Raw genomic sequence first — 18,885 nt, 5'->3', positions numbered from 1 at the left:
GCTGTAACATTAATACGTGTGGTTTATTATAAAAAGTTATTGGTTACTGCTCTTAAAGACAGGCACTGCAAAGTATATTCTCTCATCAGTGTATATTCTGCAAGTTTCTGTATGAAACAGACTATGAATGCAACTATAACCAGACTTTGATTTCAGCAGCATCCAGCCAGCAAGACTGAGTGTCTTAAGAAGACTTCAAATCCATCACAGTAAGCAGCTCCATATTATTTTTCAATGGCAAGCTAGCCTGCATTTGAACCTAAAATCTGCATTTGAACACAGAAGGAGTGGTAAGCCCTGCAGAGTGTCACTTCAGTCACATTGCAGTAACTAACACTTGTACGTATGTGTAAATCCTAAACAGAAGTATTCCAGTTTATGCAGCTTGCAGTAGTAAATTTTTTTACACGTCTAAATCCAGTGAGACTAGTTCGGGAAAGTCGCAGTGCCATAGATTCTTCAAGAAAAGGTGGATATCTACTTTGCACAGCAGTCCACTGCCTGTTGTACTTCACCAGCTTCTCAAGTGACTCTGAAAATTTTCCAACCATCAGTAACAACAGCCTGATCACCTGTTTTCTTGCTAACTGGTAAGACTTTTTTCTGTGTCACATTTTTAGTATGGATGCTATTAGACAGTTTGCATATTATTAGATATTTTGGATGTTATTAAACAGTATGGATAATATTATTATTAGACATAATTCGTGTAGGAGTAAACCAAGCTTTAGTAAATTGCAATGTTGGTATACACAGCACATTAGTGAATGTAAAACCTTATTAGGGCAGGTTGATAGTAAGGCATTATGCAAATGTATTACAATATTTGACTGGTATCTCAAAGAAAACCATGTGGAGTATGACAAATGTTTATTGTGTGATTCAACAAAAACTGCATTTTGTGTATTATGCCATAAAAAAGTATTGCGTCATATTGCTAAAAAAATAGACTGTGAAGACAGATCTGTTCATGATACAGAATTAACTAAGGGTAAAGTATTTCTATTATATTCAGATGTTGAACAGTTATGTCCTGTCACCACATGTGAGTTAAATCAGTTACTGATAAGACCTCTAGTACATTTTGTTACAAAAGAATATAATAAACTTCTGAAAGACAGACACAATGAGCTTAGGTAGCTTAGACAAGTTATACATACATCTTTTCAAAAGTGCATAGGAGTTTCAGATTCAGCAGAACAGGTTACTGAAAAATAGAAAGACCATGCAACATTACAGGAAACTCTTCAACAGCAGTTGCAGGATAAAGGAAATAAATTAGCTGAACTGACAGAGACGGGGACTTCCTGCATACACAGCTAATCTGTGCAAAAGAAATATATTTTATAATATGTTTATGTTTTGAAAATGGTTAAGCATACATGTAGGATGTATGGACAAATCATTCTTAAATGTTTCACTTCCATTCAGTTAAAGCAATACATTTATCAGTAGTACAATAAAATAGACCATATAACTGCTATTCTAATAGCATAGTCAAAAGATACACAACAGTTTTAGTGTATAAAAATTAAATAAAAATAGTTAATAAGAGTAAAGATTTAAAGTCACAAGACTGACATGCTTGCATAAAAATATAAAGATACAAGACAGATATGCATGTATTTTCTTTTCATCTAAAATACATATGTTACAATACACAATAATAGCAGGCAGACAACAGCAAATATAAATAATGTAAATATAAACATATGTTAGTTAAGATAATACCGATTTGTTTTTTTTACACTTTTTTATAATTGTATAGTAACCACACCAAACAGTTAAAGTTCTGAATTTAAAAAATAAAATAAAATCACAGATGTTATTAGTCAAACAGTTTTTGTAAAATTAATGGCAAGACAGTTAAATAAATAAATAAATAAATACTGAAATCCATGTAAGCTAATTGTAAAATAATGTCTATTTATGTAGTATAAATGCATTGTTATGCAAATCACAAATAATTATTATATTTCTTCTATTAACAGATGATTACAGGAAAAATGCTAAAATGTGAGCTCAGACCTTCCTAGGCTAGATGAATAGTTACAGGAAATGTTGGAAAGATAAGATAAACAAGACTGAATGCCAGACAAGTAGCTTGAGTTTTTCTAAAGCATTATTGTTATTAAAACATAATTGTTAAAATGTTTACAACCAACACTATTTGGTAATTGTAATAAAATGTCACAATTGTGCATAGATGTCACTGATAATCTGTTTGCAAGTAAATGTTAAAAGAAAAACAACTCAGTTGCATCAAGTACAGCCAGCAAATGGGCTATAGTATACATACAGTTCAAATCAATTGTGCAGGAGGGTGTAAATACCTACTAGTGGTAATAAACAGCAAAAGCTTTATAAAAAAATGATCAAATCAAACAAAGGTCTATAGTTTACTAACCTAATAAAGCAAATGTATAACCAAAGTGTTGGGCTGGTATACATTCTATTCTCACAGCGTAAAGCAAATAAACAATACTGCAATGCTGCAGGGGGAGGGGTACTTTCTCAGTTTTACACTGACTATGTAAACAGTATGTACTGCACAAGGGTCTGAAATACAGCTACAGAAAAGAAAATAATATTTCATTCCTTCTTGACAATACTCTTTTCGTGGGGGGGAAAACAGGTATTAGTGTATTAGAAATACTGGTAAACTGGATTAAACCTGACAGAATAAGATATTTTACAAGTTGTTAATAGCTATCATAATGGTTATTATTGTATTGTTTAGTATTAAATTGGATTTACAACCTGTTAAACTGTAAAGCTATACAAGAAAAACAAGAGATGACTTAAAATTGCTTTATTACAGCTATACAAGAGAGAGTAAAGATATGTAAAAATTTGAACAAGAATGGTCACTATTTTAATATGTTTTTGGCAAAACAATGTTGGTATAAAAAAGCATGAATGTTTCTAATTGCTGAGGATGTAGTTTAAAATAACAGGACATATGCCTTTGGTGACAATTCCACTAGATATTTCTAAAGAGACATAAACATTTTCCAAGATTTTACTTAATATTAATGTTATTAAATTTGTAAGATTAGACTAAAATGTACTTTATAGTCTTTGTATGTACAAATGCAGAAGAATTCAGTACAAATGATAGTCTTTATATATACAAATGCAGAAGAATTCAGTACAAATGAAATTAATGTCTAGTAATGAATATGTGTAAAAAAAAGCATGTTTAAAAAAAAAAACATGTCCAGGGTACCTACTAGATTGAAATGCATAAATAGCAAACAGTCTGTGTAAATACATACTGTACAGGATACATTGTAATAAGTTCAAAAGTAATTTGTCAAGTTATAATATCACTGGTTTTACCCCAGTTAGAGGAAAATTATATTAAAATATTGTATTCATACAGCTAATGGACTAATATGTACATAGCATTCTTTAGTGTATAAATCATGTTTTTTTTTTTAAATCCTCAAGTATTACTTCACTGTCAACCAAGATGTTAATGGGCAGTTCAGAGACATGACCACAATGTGATGGTTAAAATGACATTGAAACTGTATATTTTCAGCAGTAGCACATAGTTTTTGCCTCATAGATATCAGTCTATTTCTAATCTTTTTATATTTATAAAAGTAAAGAGTTAATTCAACAGTTGCAAAGAGTTAATAAAAGAGTTCTAAATCATAAATGAAATTTTGTAATTGCAAAATAATAAATTAATCAAGTTAAAACATAAAATTAAAGCAGACACAGCCCATAATTGATGAAATATTTTCACAGAATGGTCTGCAAAAGAAAAATTTGTTAAATACATTCAGTTTTGGTAGTATTACTTGATCTTGATATCATTGTAAAATTGCATTTTGACTTGTATCAAAAGAAGAATAAAGGTTTTGTTTCTTAATGTTTTCTATATAATGTGATCAAAAATACATATCAGTATAAAGTGTTTTGAGTACATTAAAATAAAAAGAAGGAATTGTAAGGTTATGCTCAACAGGATTTTAAGGTTGAAAGCAATTCTGTTACAAATATGTAACATAAATAAGGTATAAAATAAAGCTTGCTTAAATGCAGAAACAGAGTTTAGTAATATGTGATCAGCATCCATACTAAATGACTGAGACTTGGAAAATAAGGAATCTGCTGAATGGACATTTTTCCCTTACAGACTTAAAAACAGGATGTATGCAAGAGCAAAAATGCTAAATCTGCTTTTAAAGAACACTGTGACAATGTGTTTTCCTTAAAAAACATGTATTTCTGCATATAAAAAGAATGGACAACAGGACATCAGCATTGGCACAAGAACAGATGTTCTTATGCAGAGATCCAAATAGAATACAGGATGTTCACACTGTCAGAAAAGCTGGCCTCTTACAAATTCAGCAAAAATGTGACAAAACATTGTTAAACAAGGAAGCTGAAAAATAATATCATTGTCAGCAGTTTGCGTCAGCATCTGCAACAATCAGTATTATTTCTACAGGATGAGCAATTCTCCAAAATAGAATACCAAGAGAAAATGTATGTGTGTGTGCATGACTAAAATTGTATATAAAGATCTGTATTAATCCAGTTATGTTAGGGGTATTGGTAGGGACACATTTGTCCTAAGGTAAATGTTATATCTCTCACATCATCTGTACTATATGAGAAGTAAAGTGGAACAGTACTTTAAGCTGTAACATTAGTACGTGTGTTTTATTATAAAAAGTTATTGGTTACTCCTCTTAAAGACAGGTACTGCAAAGTATATTCTCTCATCAGTGTATATTCTGCAAGTTTCTGTATGCAACAGACTGTGAATGCAACTATAACCAGACTTTGATTTCAGCAGAATCCAGCCAGCAAGACTGAGTGTCTTAAGAAGACTTCAAATGCATCGCAGTAAGCAGCTCCATATCATTTTTCAAAAAATAATTCATCAAACATGAGTAAATGTTTTTTTTCTCCTTCCTGTAGTGGCTGACACACTTCAAATCAGTAACAAAGGTGTCCATACCTCATACCAGCAGCAAATGTGCATTGAAATAAGCTACTCAAATAAATGTACCTTTCTTAGTTTACAGTTACAATAGATTTAATTTATCCATAGAAACATACTTAAGAGGCATCAACAAGCTATAGTTAATGTATGCCTGACTGATTGGTAGCAGTTGTTACTTTTATCTAATTTTGGTGTTGTACGTTTGAATGGAGTGAATGTGATGTAGTAATACCTTGTTGCTTTTTTGTAAATACATTGGCAGTTAGCCCAGAAGGTTAAGGTGCCAAACTGTCAGTGAGCTGTTTCTTGTAACCAAAAGTAACAGAGTTTGATTCCTTTCAACTTTTCAATTCTATTTGCTGGTTGTGTGACTCTGAGCAAGTCACTTAACTAGACAGTGTTCCTAGGTTGCCCTGAAAGGGGAACACTTTTGTCCAGTGAGCTTACATGTTTAACAAATCTACAAAATAGAAATAAAATGTTTCTGAAAACAGTTTTGATGATTTAGAGTGAATCTACTCATTACTATATACTTTGCTTACCTGACATGGCTTGCCTTGATGATGGTGACTTATGTGAGGTAGGTTGATGGGGACTTGATGATGGTGACTTATAACAGGGAGGTAGATGAGACAATTGTGTATTGATTCTTGCAGCATCCTGGGGTGCCGGGTTTGTAGTATTTGTAGGAGGAAATTCTGTGTATACATTTCTTGCTTGATTATCCACAGGAGCACTGGGATTGTCTCTCTGAAAGCCGTGATTAATATAATAATTTCTGACAGCCCTCTGAGAATCCTGTGGAAGGATGAGTTAAAACAAAGTTAGATGTTTAATCATACATAAACCAAATGAATTCACAAGGTCAGAAACCTCAGACTACAGAATAAGACTAAATAAAATCTGCAAAATTCAAAACACAAACTAATATAAAAAAAGCCAACAACAAAATAAGAAGCTCATGTTTTGTGATGAATTCATCCCCATGCCCCTGACTGCTAATTATAAGGACTTATAAGGAAGGTTGCTCTGTCCCTCAGAGTAAAGCTACAAAATCCCTTGTACTCAGAGGTAGGCCAAACAACAAAGTCATTATGTGAAATACTATGAAGAATCCCATCACTGAAAATGGCTGGCACATGAGCACAGACTTCACCATAAAAAAAAATCACAATTCTAAATCCTCACTCAGTCTCAAATTTTCTTGTTACAATTTGTACTTCCAGGCCTTAGAATTCCATCTTCTCTCAAAAAAAAAAAAAAAAAAGCCTGAAAGCAAGTACAAAGATTTATAGCTATAAAAATGGAAATCATTATTTGTATTTGAGGCTGACAACTGTTTGCAGTAGAACGTACAGCTGCATAAGTAAACTTACCATAACAGTAGATGTTTGAATGATCACTGCTGCAGTAGCCTGAGTGAAATGGGTTATATAGTAGCTAGCCAGCTTCCTAAGCTTCAGCCATCTTCCATGAACCCAAACCATTAGCCAGCTTGAGCTGAGCTGACTGAAAAGACAGGTTTAGGCTTCAATCCCTTAGACGTTTTCATGCCAGCTGAGAGACGGAGGGTGAGCTCTGCGAGAACTTTACTAGAAACAGCAAAAAACAAACAAAAAACAAATGTCCACACCCTGGCATTAAAAACAGACTGAAAAACAAGGAGGGGGGCAATAGAGGGAGGGACTACTGAGCAGGGATCATTTGAACATCTACTTCTATGGTATTACTATGGTAAACTTACTTACACAACTGTACTATGTTCTTCATATTATTCACTGCTACAGCAGCCTAAGCTATATGGGTAGATTATCATAGCTTAGAACAACTGCGAGGTGAAAGGTAAAGTGTTAAGGATTCTCTGGAGAATAGTCCTAGCAAAGTATGACCTATATATAGAGAAGGAATCTAGCTTGCACTACTTTATAAAAGTATGTATTATGGATCAAGTTACTGCTTCCAGAATACTTCTAGAGTCCAGCCCTTTCCAAAAAGGCATGCATGAAGCCAAGGCCCTGGTGGAATATACCTTCAACCTGCATGAAATAGTTTTGTTATGGCAGATATAACAAAAGGTAGTAACTGAGACAACCATTTGGAAATGGTCTGCTTTGACAAAGTTTGCCCTTTTTCTTACCTTCACAAGACATGCGCAACTGATTGTAAGTTCTGAATGATCTTGTTCTATCAAGATAGTACTAGAGTTGTCTGTGGATATCTAAGGTATGAAGTATCCTTCCTCTCTAACTTTTGGTTTCAAAGAAGAACACAGGCAGGCGGATAGCTTGGCTAAAGTAAACACAGATACCACCTTAGACATAAAAGGATTAGTTATTTAGGAGACCCTATCTTTGTGAAAATGAGATAGGGTTGACTCACCATAAGAGCTTGCAACTCAGATACTCTTCCTGCAGAGGTCAGAGTAACGACTAAAACTGTTTTCCATGTTAAGGACCTCAAGTCAGCCAGATGAACTGGTTCAAATGGAGTAAGTCCTAGCTTCTCTAACACAAAATTAAAATCCCAAGGAGGAGTCAATGGTTTTCTTGGAAGTCTATTATGCAAAACCCCTTTTGAAAAAAAAATTCACATGAGAATGTAATGTAAGGGGGAAATCTATGGGTAGACATGCTAAAATGGCCAACAAATGAACCTTGATATAAGAGTATGCGAGTTAGGAAATGAAGTTGCACAAATAGTGTCAAACCAGAGAAAGACTAGCCCTGAATCGATGCTAGTTATGTTGTTGGCACCAGCTAGAAAACCTTTTCTCTTTCTTAATATATGATTTTCTAATAACAGGTTTTCTTGCCACCGTTATTACCCATTGTGCGTCTCAGTAAACAGGTGCCTAAAAGGTATTTAGACCATCATCCAGGCAGTCAGTTGAAGTTGTTTGGGGATGGGGTGTATTAAACACACCTGTTCCTGTGTGAGTAGTGCCAGTCTGTAAGGAAGCCTGTTGTAATTGGCTCTGACCAATTCTGAAAGAAGGGAGAACCACTGCTGCCTGGGCCAGAATGGAGTCACCACAGTGATCTTGAGGGATTCCTTCTGAATCTTCTGAGGTACCCTGGGTATCGTGGTAAAGGGTAGAAATGTTGGCTGTTGGTGAAGCACCCTCCAAGAGGAAAAAACGCTGAGAGAAGAAGGGAGCCACTTTTGAGATTTTAAGTATTTTTTCTCTGTTTATTTGCTAAGTTTTTCTGCATAGCTGCCTAGCTTGAGCATTTTCTGGCTTGTTAAACTTGATTTCTGTATTAGTAGCTGTATTTAGAGCACAACCAAAAGCTGTTTGCTGAATTTCCTGTTTGCACTTAATTTTAAATCGTTTTTTTCTTAAAACTTGCATATTTTCTGTCCTTGACCTAGCACTCTTGTGTGGGGTCATTTACTGCACTGTTATAACTTGATATTACTTGTGAACCTCTGCTATCTCTGTAAAAAACCAAAACAAAAAAAAAATCTTGCTTTTTCCCACTTTTCTGAGAGTTAAAAAAGTTCAGTTACAGGCTTGCTGTTCCTGAACTGTTTGAAAGTTTCTGTGAGGCCATTTTTGCTTGGGCTGAAGGAGGGTCTCTGTGTTCATCAGTGGCAGTGACTAACATTGAGCAGCTTCCCTGCCCCGTAGAGGTGGTTACTGACTTGAAACTGTAGTTTTATTGGCCACTAGGGGTCATTTCCATAACTCCTTCATCTTCCTCTCTTAAAACCTAGTTGCCTCGTGGTTTGAGCGTCTTTTCAGGCTTGTTGGCTGTTGGTGAAGCACCCTCCAAGAGGAAAAACGCTGAGAGAAGAAAGGAGCCACTTTTGAGATTTTAAGTATTTTTTCTCTGTTTATTTGCTAAGTTTTTCTGCATAGCTGCCTAGCTTGAGCATTTTCTGGCTTGTTAAACTTGATTTCTGTATTAGTAGCTGTATTTAGAGCACAACCAAAAGCTGTTTGCTGAATTTCCTGTTTGCACTTAATTTTAAATCGTTTTTTTCTTAAAACTTGCATATTTTCTGTCCTTGACCTAGCACTCTTGTGTGGGGTCATTTACTGCACTGTTATAACTTGATATTACTTGTGAACCTCTGCTATCTCTGTAAAAAACAAAACAAAAAAAAATCTTGCTTTTTTCCCACTTTTCTGAGAGTTAAAGTTCAGTTACAGGCTTGCTGTTCCTGAACTGTTTGAAAGTTTCTGTGAGGCAAATGTTTGCTTGGGCTGAAGGAGGGTCTCTGTGTTCATCAGTGGCAGTGACTAACATTGAGCAGCTTCCCTGCCCCGTAGAGGTGGTTACTGACTTGAAACTGTAGTTTTATTGGCCACTAGGGGTCATTTCCATAACTCCTTCATCTTCCTCTCTTAAAACCTAGTTGCCTCGTGGTTTGAGCGTCTTTTCAGGCTTGTTGGCTGTTGGTGAAGCACCCTCCAAGAGGAAAAAACGCTGAGAGAAGAAGGGAGCCACTTTTGAGATTTTAAGTATTTTTCTCTGTTTATTTGCTAAGTTTTTCTGCATAGCTGCCTAGCTTGAGCATTTTCTGGCTTGTTAAACTTGATTTCTGTATTAGTAGCTGTATTTAGAGCACAACCAAAAGCTGTTTGCTGAATTTCCTGTTTGCACTTAATTTTAAATCGTTTTTCTTAAAACTTGCATATTTTCTGTCCTTGACCTAGCACTCTTGTGTGGGGTCATTTACTGCACTGTTATAACTTGATATTACTTGTGAACCTCTGCTATCTCTGTAAAAAACAAAAACAAAAAAAAATCTTGCTTTTTTCCACTTTTCTGAGAGTTAAAAGTTCAGTTACAGGCTTGCTGTTCCTGAACTGTTTGAAAGTTTCTGTGAGGCCATTTTTGCTTGGGCTGAAGGAGGGTCTCTGTGTTCATCAGTGGCAGTGACTAACATTGAGCAGCTTACCTGCCCCCCGTAGAGGTGGTTACTGACTTGAAACTGTAGTTTTATTGGCCACTAGGGGTCATTTCCATAACTCCTTCATTTGTCCTCAGAGGAGTGGTTTAAGGCAGTAACCTGTAGTTTATTGGCCATTTTGGGTCATTTCCTGTCTTTTCCAGCCCCCTGCTATAAAGCACGCTTTAGCACGCATTAGCGCGATTTAGCCCGATTTAGCACGGAGTTGCTACCGTTGCACACTAGAGCAGCGCCGGTTAAGCAGGTTTAAACTATTCGGGCTACCTAAAGTCCACTCTTCAAATTATCCCTTAAAACTACCTTCCTCGAACTATACTACTGATCTAATCAGCGTATCCTATAATTAAAAAGATCATCTCTACTTGACTCCAAGTAGACTATTCTCTATCTGTTAAACGTAGCACTTGCTCCTACAGTACTTATTACCTTGATACGGCACTCTTGTCATAGATAGTACCCCAAAAAGGCAACCCCCCCATTTCTCGGTCAGCCACGTCCCCCGGAATCTTGTCTTAAAGTTTGTTGTCTATTCCTTCTAGCATGTCGAGGGATCAGTTGCTAGTGTCCTCTCCTGCTCAGCTGGTGAACCTGGGAATATTGAGGCAATGTTACAATTGCCTCATGTACACAGACAACCCTCTCCTCCTCCCACAAAACACAAATACATGCGAGAGATGCAACTATACGGCCAAACTGGAGGCTGAGCTCTCTCAACATAGGACTGGCAAGACCAGTCAGGAGGAGAAGGTTACCACACACACTATAGACCCAGTCTCACATAGTACCATTACAACCTCAAATCATACACATAAACACACAAAGACATACTCTGAGGCTCTGATCAAAAATCTACCAAAACAGCAGAGGCCACCAAAGCAGACACCCAAACAACCACCACCTCAGAACACAACACCTGCAACACATAGACCTCACAGTCAGAGTGTCAAACAGTCACAGCCCTTAAGGCCAAACACAATGCCAGACACACTAGTCATTGGTGACTCCATAGTCAGACACACTGACGTCCCGCTCACCAGACTGAGTAAGGAGAAGGTCACAGTAAGCTGCCTGTCGGGCGCTAGAATCCGCCACATAACGCAAGCACTCAGGTCTCTCAACAGCAGGTACAAATATGACTCAGTCATTGTCCACGCTGGTGTAAACGACCTGAGACGTACCTCCTTGGACTACATGAAAAGAGACATTGAGGAGCTCTCTGATTATGTAGCCCAGGCAGGTATGACCCTGACCTTGAGCAGTATCCTACCTTCACCAAGAATGATGCCACAATACAGAGATAAGATGATCAGCTTTAACAATTGGCTTAAACACTGGTGTCATTCAAAGGGGATCCAGTGTCTGTCTGCCTGGGATGACATGCTGGACAAGCCACGCTGCTTCGCAAGGGACGGCTTGCACCTGTCAGCCGTGGGATTCCGGATATTGGCAAAGGCTCTTGCCACCCCATAGTGCCTTTTTAGGCAAGGCTCAAATTCTAAACCTACCACCCTAGAACACAAAAAAAGGAGAAAAACTAAGGGTAATGCTGCTCAATGCCAGAAGTTTAAATCTCAAAATGCACGCACTCGAGGCCCTTCTCAGTATGGAGAACATCGATGTCTGTGCTGTGACAGAAACCTGGTTCAAGGCTCCTGAGAGCACCCCAGCGCTATCAGGTTTTACCTCATATCATGCGTTCCGGCCCCAAAATCAGGACAATACCAAGAAAGGAGGGGGGGTATCCATATTCATCAAGGACACCCACACCTCAAGACTGGTGGCAACGCACGATGCATCGGAGACCATCCAGGTGCAATTAACCATAGGCAAGACTGCTCTGCAAATTGTAGCATGTTACAGGCCACCCTCACAAACTCAGGAACCTCACATGGCCTTCCTGAAAACACTAGAGGGGATAAATGTATCACCAAACACCATCATACTAGGTGACTTCAATTACCCTAATATAGACTGGGAACACTACTCAAGCCCAAACACCCTAGCCCAAAAGTTCCTGGAATTCATAAACTCAAATGCCATGGAACAACTAGTCACCATCCCCACAAGAGGAGATAACATACTTGATCTCATCATCACGAACATGGGAGCACAATGTTCAACACCGGAGGTGTACCCCTCACTGGTGAGATCAGACCACAAACTAATCTCGCTGGAGGTCCTCATCCCACCCCACCTGAAATAAAAAAAACCACAGTAAAGAACTTCTCAAAAGCCGACTTCACACTTCTAAAGACTAGTGTGGTCTCCTTTAAGGCCCCCGAGCCATGGAAAACAGTACTCAAGCCGCTGAATCACTTACAAATGCCTTCTACCAGCACCTGCAGGACTGCATGGATAAGGCAATCCCAAGCAAAACAAAGACTCTTTGTACCAAAGGCAAGCGTCCAGTCTGGTGGACCCCAGCCATAAACAAACTCTACAACAAAAGGAGGAAGCTACTACAAGATAGAGCAAAAGCCTTAAAAGGTAAGACACCCTTGATCACTATAAGTAAAAACTAAGAGCTCTCATAAAATCATCCAAAGCAAATTTCGAGAGAAAAATAGCTAAAGACTCAAAAGACAATCATAAGGCCTTCTTTAGCTATGTTAGAAACCTGGGAGGAAACTCCCAGATATGCTCAGAGCTAGTTCAAAATGATGTGAAGATTACTGATCCTACAGACATTGCCAACATACTGGCTGACAGGTTCAGTGCAAACTCCCCTCCCCAAAAGGAGAGATATCTATACCAAACGATTGCAGCCCCCAAACATCTCCAGCCCAAGTGAGAACTGCTCTCTCCAAAGCAAAAACACAGCATCCATGGGACCTGATGGTGTCCCCGGCTGTGTGCTCCATGAACTCAATGAGGAATTAAACCCACAGCTAGGACAGCTGTTTAATCAAAGTCTTACCTCTGGATATGTACCCAGGAGTGGCGCACTGCAACTGTGGTACCACTTCACAAAGGCGGTGCCTCCACCGACCCTGGAAATTACCGGCCCATTAGCTTGACAAGCCTTATCTGCAAAGCCATGGAGAGGATCATAATGGACCTCATAAATAAAGACATAGTGAATTTGCAGACTTTGGATCCAACCCAGTTTGGCTTTGTCAAAGGCAGATCATGCCTTTTAAACTTGGTTGACTTTTGAAACAGTCACCAAAGCCATTGATGAGGGAAAGGCAGTCCATACAGCCTACCTCGATCTGGCTAAGGCCTTCGATACAATACCCCACTCGGGTATCATTGAAAAACTCATCAGCTTAAATGTCAACCCATACATCACAAGATGGGTTGCAAACTGGCTAAGTGACAGAACCCACAGGGTCAGAGTTGCTGGCGCCATGTCAGACTCAAAGCCTGTCACAAGTGGTGTCCCACAGGGCTCAGTCCTGGGCCCACTCTTGTTTGGCATCTACTTTTCCGAAGTACAAGCAAACACAGGAGGGTTATGGCTGACAAAGTTTGCAGATGACTGCAAACTGGGCCATAGTAGAAAACACATCTGACACAGATATCCTTCAGAAGGGTCTCACAGAAGCGGATAACTGGTGCCAGAGCCACGGCCTAAAGTTAAATGCCAAAAAATGCATAGTCATACCCTTCGGGAAAAACAAGGTTACCCCTAGCTACCAAATAGGTGGCAATCCACTGAGCACAGAAGAAGTTATCAGGGACCTGGGGACCCAGGTTGATAGTAATCTGTCATTCGACACCCATGTAGCTAAAGTAGTTAGGAAGACCTTCTACATTGCCCACCTTATCATGAAGGGATTCTCATCTAGATCAAGGGAGGTCATAGTCTCCCTTTACTCATCACTCATCAGACCAATGATTGAGTACAATGCCCCATTCGGAATGTATCTGACCCGACACTTGCAGCAGCTGGAGAGGCCACAAAAGTTCCTCACCAAAAGGATAAAGGGTCTCAAAATCTGTCCTATGCTGCCCGACTGAAAGAACTCCAGCTCTATTCAGTCGCACCGCTTGCTCAGAGGTGACCTTTGCCTAACATACAAGGCCATGTCAAACCCAGATTTGATGAATATGCTTCAGCTCAACAATCTAGATCCATCAGAGCCACAAGGGCGGGAGACTTAAACCTTGACATGGCTATTAATAGGACGTGCTGGAGGGATAGATTCATCACCCAAAGACTCCCTATGCTGTGGAACAAAATCCCGGTACATGTGAGGCAGAGCACCTCGCTGGCCTTGTTCAAGAGAAATCTTGACCAATGGATGGGAGATCGCAGATATACCCCAGGGATTACCTCAGTGTCACTGCTCGACAGAGGCACAGCAAAATAATGGGTATAGTTCCCCATACTAAAGGGGTGGCGTAAGCCACAAAACGATGGGCTAGGCTTGTAAATGCCCTCGGGCAGATAACCTAGTATGAACCTATGAACCTATGAACCTATACAGGAACATTACTGACCAAGGAAAAGGTATCTGTCTTTCAGGTCTTTTTGCATGAAATCTTGACACAGAACATTGACAGCCAATTGTTCAGAGAGGAGGCAAAAATATCTACTTGAGGAACTTCCCACAGATGGGGCAAATCTTGAAAGTCTCCTTGATCTTGTTTCTATTCTGAAGATCTGCCTTTCTACTGCTCAGTTTGTCTGCCATACAATTTTGCTGTGACAGAATGTAAGAAGCTTGCAGAGTGAGATTGCACTGTAGAGCTATATCCCAAGTTAGCATGGCTAGTCTGCATAGGGGTTAAAATCTGGATCCCCTTTCTTATGTATGACATCACTGCACTGGGTACCATAGGTAATTCAGAAAGTTGAGTGCCTTGATAAGGGCAAACATCTCATCTACATTTGTGTAGTTGCATCTGTCTTTGTTGTCCCAGACACCTTGCAATTTTATAATCCTTGATACTATTTCCCAACTAAAGCCCGAGGCATATGTGGTGATTGGAGAGGGAGGGGAGAAGAGGAGACCTGGATTCAGGGAAATTTGATGTCTCCACCAAATGATTTCTCTTCTCACAAATCCTATAACTGGAATCTCCAAAGATAGTGGGTGTTGGTGCTAGAACCAAACAGACTTCAGATACCATTGTATCTTTCTCATGTGGAATCTTGCCAAAGGTATCTTGAGAATCACGGATGCCATGAAACCCAGAATCCTGAGGTATTCCCTCATAGTAACCAAAGTCTGAGTGGAAAACTCCTGGAATAGATCTAAATATAGATCTATTTTTTGTCCTGTGGAAAAAAAGGTCTTTGCATGAGGTGTTTAGCAAACACCACAGGAAGGCGATCCTCTATGATGGAGTCCAACAAAACTTTTGAATGTTCTCTTGGAATCCCAGCTTGCATAAGTGATCTCTCACCCAAGTGACAGATTCCTGATAGTTTGCAAAAGTCTCTGCAAAAATAAGCAGGATGTCTAAATATGGAAAATGTGGATACCCTGTAGCTTGCAATGGGGCTATAAATGGAGCTAGACACTTTACAAACACTCTTGAAGCTGTGGATAGCCTAAAGGATAAGGCAGAAAAAAATGATAATGTGATCCAGAAACATAAAACCTCCAGAAGGATTTGATGTGGGGATGGATAGAAATGTGATGATAAGCATCTTTTAAATCCAAGATTACCAAAAAAAACTAAAATGAGGAAGAATTGGCAAGAGGTTGTAAAGTGAAAGCATCTTCAACTTGGGTGCTATTACATACTGATTTAGGAGAGAAAGGTCCATAACTGCTTTCCAGGCATTTTCTTTTTTTGGCACCAGAAACATTTTGAATGAAAACTTCTTCCAAAATGGGAAGGCAGAACTGTTTCTATTATCCACTGAGAAAGCAAGTACAGTAGGACAGGAAAAAAATGGAGTGGCTTGGTCTGGAGGATGTAAAATAATTCTCTGGAAAGGAGGGGGTTCTTCCCACTGCCACTTGTAACCCTGCTGAATCAGTCTCAGAACTTATCTCATTCGTCTGAAACAATCTGCTGCCAAAGAAAGAAATTGAGGTTCAGATTTTCTGGAAGGAAAGAAGGAAAGAATAAAGAACTGGCAGGGTGGGTGGGGGGCCAATGGCATAGTTATTCCGACTTATTTGACTAACCTTTGTTCTAGGAGGTTCCTGCTTTCTTTTTACAACCTCATTGTCACGTTTCTTTGCATGTCTGCTTACTAGCATTTTGCTGAGACTGTTTATTTCATTTTTTGCCAGGGGTACAGGGAATGTCTCAGATTTTCAGCCCTCTTTCTCTAAAGTTTCCATGGGATTTTCTGCTCCCTTGTCCAATTTTGGTAATTAGTCAGAATAAATTTTAACATATGAGCCCGACAATTCAAAATTCTAAAAATTAAAGTTGCAGAAGCACTTGTTTCCCAAATTCATCAATTATTTTATCCTTGTCAGAAGTAGAATGATTGAGAATTAATAAAATGCTTGGCAGCAGCTGACTTAAATAAAGTTATAGCTGCTAGGTTAAGTCCAGGATGAGTACATAAACATTTGAAAGACTGGGGAACTTGGTATATTCTGTCTGCTTTCTTGGGTGCAGCAGGCTGACTGTCAGGAAAACCACATGTTGTGACAAACACCTCCAATGCTGACAACATTGGGTGGGATGGAAAGAGGTTCTGGAAATTCAAGTTGTAACTGCTCATAGTATTTTCTAAGGGACTCAGAAACCTCCATGTTCCCGCACTGAAAACACTGACACATTCTAGGAACTGTCTCAGAGAAAGAGAATCCTTCACAGGGAGATTCAGACACCATGTTCTCTGCTGAGTCTGAATCAGAAATCTGAGGAGAAAAACCTGAATCTATTCCACCACATTCCTCTAAAGATTCAATTTCTTAAGCTTCTTTAGAAAAAGAGGAATCTCTTTTACATTCGAAAGTAAATTCAAAAACGCATAAAATGTCAACTACTTCATGGGTTTGAAATATCCCTTTAGTTTTGGCTGGTACAGTCTTTGCAGGAAATCCAGTTAGCTGAGTTATCATAAGATTTCCTGATCAGGATATTTATCAGCATCATACCCTTATTACTTATCACCTTGGATATGCTGCTGAGAATTGTTTCTTAATATTTAACAAAGTCAACATTTATTTTCGGTTTACCAAAATCAAACAATACTACTGCTTGAAAGTCTCAGAAAAACTTTATGCTATGGTTACAGACAAACACATGGGTAAGAATAATACCAAACAGGAAAGAGGTACAAAGATAGATGGGGACAGATGTTAGTACAGGGCAGAAGCTGCCAGATCTACAAAATGTACTTGAAAGACTGGAGACAGTTCCACACAATATGTAAATAAGCCAAAGCTTTTTCCTGGCAATGACTCTTCTAATTACATACCAGGAATGTATGAAAGTACAGCTGCTGTTGAGAAAGCCTCTTCTGTTTTTCCAGCATGACAAAGAAAATGGAAAGGCATCTATTCATGACACACATTTACTTTCCTTCTGATTAGGAGCTGAGCAATTCTGACCATTAGGCCATCAGGACTTTACAGCATGTCACTGTTGACTCCTTACTTAAACATGAATATATAGTATCTATGATATCTTTGGAGTACTGAATCTTGTCCTTTAGAGGCTAGGAATTTTTAAACACACAACAGGTCCCAGTAATTTCCTCCTGTGATAATGCATTTTTTTAGCTTGTAGGTATGACATACTCCCCCTTGACATTTCTTTAATTTGTCACCGTATTATTACTATCTTCTTTGCCCTGAATGTCCCCAGATATGTGATCAGCAGCTACAGACAATACTTTAAAGAGTCAGGGTGAATTAACTTTCTCATTTGAGGAGGGAGATCCATCACTGGTACCTGAAGATTCCCATAAGTGGTCTTATATCTTTAAATCCCACACTTGCTGTTTGTTTTGGTCTTAAGGTTCACCAAAATCTTCTAGTTCATCATGGTGATGTGTCATATGGTTTCTGTTTCCTTTCTCTTAAGCGTATTAAACACCACCTGTTAGACAGACTAGCCCTTCTGACCAACACTGTTGTTATTAGCTGCAATAGAGCTCTTTAAGGTAAGAACATTCCATCCCACTTTCCTTTCTCCTGACAAATTGGTATTTTACCTTATATCTGTTTCTGACCTGACTTCTAGAGGTTTTGGACATCCTCAGAGCAAAGATAAACTCCCCTCCTTGCTCAGCATATCAGTATGATATTCATCTAAGTGAAACAGGAGTCAGCACCATCCTGTTCTCCTTGGTTAAATAAAGTTAACAACAAAAGTGTTGTAGCAAGTGCATATTATAAATATTATGCTATCTGGAACAGAGGTAGATCCAACACTAGGCAACCTAGGCAGTTGTCTAGGTCCTACTGGCTTGGGGGCCCACTAGCTGGGGATGGGGGCCACTGGCAGAGGGTCTGTCACAAAAATTTACATGTCTGCTTTAAGAATGCACTCTACATGTGTAACATTTCTTCTTTAAGGGCCATACACAAAGTGCATTCTTAGTAGTGTCTGTGTGTGCATCTTTAGTATGTTGCACACATATTTAAAATGAAACAGATCACACAATTTTATGCTTTTGCCTTTCTGTTCAAACACAATGCTGATGAAGGAAATAGGAGGTTAGTGGACCCTAGAGGCTGAATCCTCTACAATGACCACCAAACATTTCAAGGACTGTTGAATTTCAGTACATTTTAAAGAATGTTGAGCTTCTGTGCATTTTCAGGGATTGTTGAGTTTCTGAGCATTTTCAAGGACTGTCAAGCTTCTGTGCATTTTCAAAGACTGTTGAGATTCTCTGTGCATTTTCTAGGACTTTTGAGTTTCTGTGCATTTTCAAGAACTAAAGAAGTTTACTGTTCCTCATACTAAGTCTGTTTTCAATGTGTAACCGTTTTGTTTAGGAAATGGACATCATCAGTGTTTGTGCTATAAATTTTAAAAGCAGTGTTAGTAGCACAACAGGTGCGTATTTTCCTTTAGTGCAAAAGGCTGTGGGTTCTATTCCCATACCATGTACATGGAGTGCT

The 18,885-nt window shown here is 38.6% G+C and overlaps 1 long non-coding RNA gene across 1 annotated transcript in view; it reads right to left on the bottom strand.

Annotated features, from left to right (window-relative positions):
- Positions 1 to 5,526: 5,526 nt before the first annotated feature.
- The window catches only part of LOC122802915, a 363,052-nt gene continuing 349,693 nt past the window's right edge, over positions 5,527 to 18,885 (bottom strand). The window contains exon 3 of the long non-coding RNA XR_006365005.1: positions 5,527 to 5,767. This is a non-coding gene — a long non-coding RNA (uncharacterized LOC122802915). The remainder of the gene's footprint in view (positions 5,768 to 18,885) is intronic.

Source organism: Protopterus annectens, chromosome 5.part0 (genome assembly GCF_019279795.1).
Source record: "Protopterus annectens isolate FY-2018-M chromosome 5.part0, PAN1.0, whole genome shotgun sequence".
Classification (NCBI taxonomy): Eukaryota; Metazoa; Chordata; order Ceratodontiformes; family Protopteridae; genus Protopterus; species Protopterus annectens.
This window is presented reverse-complemented; position numbering and strand designations above follow the sequence as displayed.